Here is a 3,276-nt window from a genome sequence, read left to right on the forward strand (position 1 = left end):
TACTGTTTCAAACATTAACAGTGAGCCTCTTGGTGAGCTGAAACTCATGAAAGTCCCTATGCTTAAGCAGCAGAGTTCATGTCAATGCAGATATAACGTACGAGCAGGTCTCACATCTCAGGGGGTGTTTTGGAAAGAGGGGAGTAAATTTTAGCTCCCGTCCCATCGAATATTTGGACACTAACTTAGAAAGTATTAAATCTAGACTAATTACAAAACTAATTACACAATCTCTAGGCTAAATCGCGAGACGAATCTATTAAGCCTAATTAGGCCATGATTTGACGATGTGGTGCTACAGTAACCATTCACTAATGATGGATTAATTAGGCTTAATAGATTCGTCTCGCGATTTAGCCTAGGGGTTCTGCAATTAGTTTTGTAATTAGCTTATGTTTAGTCCTTCTAATTAGTATCCGAACATCCGATGTGACAAGACTAAAATTTAGCCCACTCCTCCCAAACACCCCCTCAGTCGATGCTGCTGCTTTGGTCTGTGGGGAGCACCACCACAAGCACAAGGCATATGCATCCGATGAGCAGCCCCTTGCTAGACCAAGGTGCCAGGGTGGGGTGCGGGAGCAGCGGGGCACGCGTCGGGGTGAGCTCTCCCACGGGCGGCGCCCCTGGGACCCGACGGGCAAAGCCAGCGACGGCAGCGCGGCCCCCGCGTGCGGCATTCGACCTCCTGCACCTCGTTGCTGCCTCCGTTGACGCCTCGGGTGTCAGGGCCCATCGGGGTTTGGGTATGGGTGAAGTTTTTCACCCGTTTGCTTGCTGTTTTTGGGTTGGGGTGGGTTTGTAGCTCGGGTTTTGGTGGATCCGCGGAAGCTCCACCCGGCCCCAACCTGCCCTGTTGCCATCCTTGTTGCCTCCTCCCCGTTCCCGTCCCTGATGTCGCCTCCTTCCCGCCGCCGGCCCCCATCCCTGATGCCGCCTCCTCCCGACGCGTCGCCTCCTCCCCGTCGCCGAGGTCGCCTCCTCACCGTCACGCCGCCTCCTCCCGAGCGCCCCGATTGTTTTTTTCTTCTTTTTTCCATTTTTATTCCATACAATTGCAATATGATAATAAATGTATTTTTATTAGTTATCATAATATATATGAGATCTAAACCAATAATTGTAAATTTCTATTAATGTTTTACGGCGTAATTACTATTGAAGTTGATGTTTGATTATTATTAGTTATTTTGGATAATCTTTTATTCTTAGCATTTCGTGAATTATGATGTTTTATGGTGTAATTACTATTGAAGTTGATCTTTATGGAATAATGTATCTTATTTCAATTTTATTTGTATAGTTTGGGCTAACTATGGCTAGTGGAAGTTCTTTTCGATGTGGTGGTGGCGGCTGTGGTTGTTGGGGGGGAATATCAACGACCTCCTGATGCCCCTTAAAATAACAATCATGAAGGTCCAGGCCCACCTGCGGTAATGACAATTACCGCCGACCTAGCATGGGCAGGGAACATCCCGCTCCGTCTCGCCCGACCCAGGACCCCAGGGTCGGACATTCCCGACCCCTCGATGGCCGAACTCCACCTCGCCCGACCCACGGTCCCAGGGTCGGGTGCGCCCGACCCCTCTCCGCAAGGCTCCAGCTCGCCCGACCCTGGGCGCAGGGGGTCGGACTCATCCGGGCCCACAGGACAAGGGTCCGCCTCAGGCGCAGATCGGCAGACGAGGGTGCAGATCTTGTGGGCCCCCCCACCGATCTTGCCATAAATGCGCCGCGGCTCTGGCGCGCAGAAAGGCGCCCGCGCCCCTCGACATGACCCGCCACAAGTACCCGAGCGCTGTAGCCACGACCGCACAGGCTACCGTGGCCGCGGCTCTCCCTGATTCGTCATAAGGCACTCATAGCATACGCCGCCCGACACAGGAGGGAGCGCCGCCCGTTCTCGTGCCCGGCGTATCCGGCGACAGGGATGCGACGTCCGTGTTCCACGGGCCGTAAGCAGGACAACAGGGGTCAGCCGTCTCCCCAACGTGCACAGTTGCCACGACCGGGCACCATCATCATGCCTGGTGGCGACGGTCGCCCGGAGGACCGACGACAGGATCCGGCGACAGCCGCCCTCCTCCGGTGGCTGCGCTGACAGGAGCCGAAGGCCGGAGCAGGAGGCGGCGACCAGGGAACTTGGTCCTTCTCCTAGTATTTTACTTTACTTAGCTTATCTCTTTTACTTCTCCGGACACCTAGTCTCACCTGTAACCCTGAACCCTCCTTGCGCTATAAAAGGAGAACCAGGAGCCCCGAGACCAGGGGGACTCTCAAGCCAACAGAACCCACACACACTCACCTCACGAGCATCAGTGCACACCCAAGAGACTTAGGACCGGCTCCCTCTCTCGCTTGTTTGTAATCCCTACTACAGACCACGCGTGAGTAACACAAGCAGCTCCTCATACTGGACATAGGGCTTTCCTTGCCCAAACCAGTCTAACCCTGTGTCTTCTCACGCCACCATCTGAAGCCTTACGCGCATAAAAGAAATTTACTAGCCGTAGTCTTGATTCGCTAATCTTGACAACGACAGTGGTGCTGGCGCCCGTGGAGACTACATGTTTGAGGAGCCGTTGTCTCGTCGTCCAGGAATTCACTTCCCTCGTGGTGTCATTGACTTGCCATAAGGCGATCGAAGCGAATGATCAATTAATATTCTTTCCTTCTTCTTATAATTGATTTTTTTACTACAAATGAATAATTTCTAAATTTACTTACATATTATCAACACAATTAGATGGCTCAAAGACATTGTTGAAGATTTAGGTGGTACTTCTGCTGTAGTGCAAACTGAGATTGTTGGTGAACTTATTTTAAAAGAGTACGCATCCCTTTTCAAGTACCTGTTTGAGAAACAGATTTCACCTCGATGTCATCAAGAGAGGCCATCCCGATAGTTTCAATTGCCGCATGGGTCAAATAGCACCAAGTTGGGTAACTTTTGAGAGGACCGTCGTGGAGGCCTGCCTACAGCAGCTTAAGGATCTTGGGTACTTTGTGCCACACTTGTCATATTTTCGAATAAAGCAGCTCGAGGAGAGAGAAAGCAATGTGCTTGTGACTGCTGAGAGGCTTTGTCGAATTAATCAACATGACATGGTATGAAACATTTTTTTTATCATTCTTTTAACTTTAGTTATGTTATATATTTTAACTTTCATAACGTTATTATCATCTTTTAGGATCGTTTTGGTACAACCAACGCGGCAACGAGTTTTCGTGCCATTCTGGCTCAAGTCTTGGATGTGTTGGATTTGACTTACATGG

The sequence above is a fragment of the Setaria italica genome, chromosome IX (assembly GCF_000263155.2).
Source record: "Setaria italica strain Yugu1 chromosome IX, Setaria_italica_v2.0, whole genome shotgun sequence".
Taxonomy (NCBI): Eukaryota; Viridiplantae; Streptophyta; class Magnoliopsida; order Poales; family Poaceae; genus Setaria; species Setaria italica.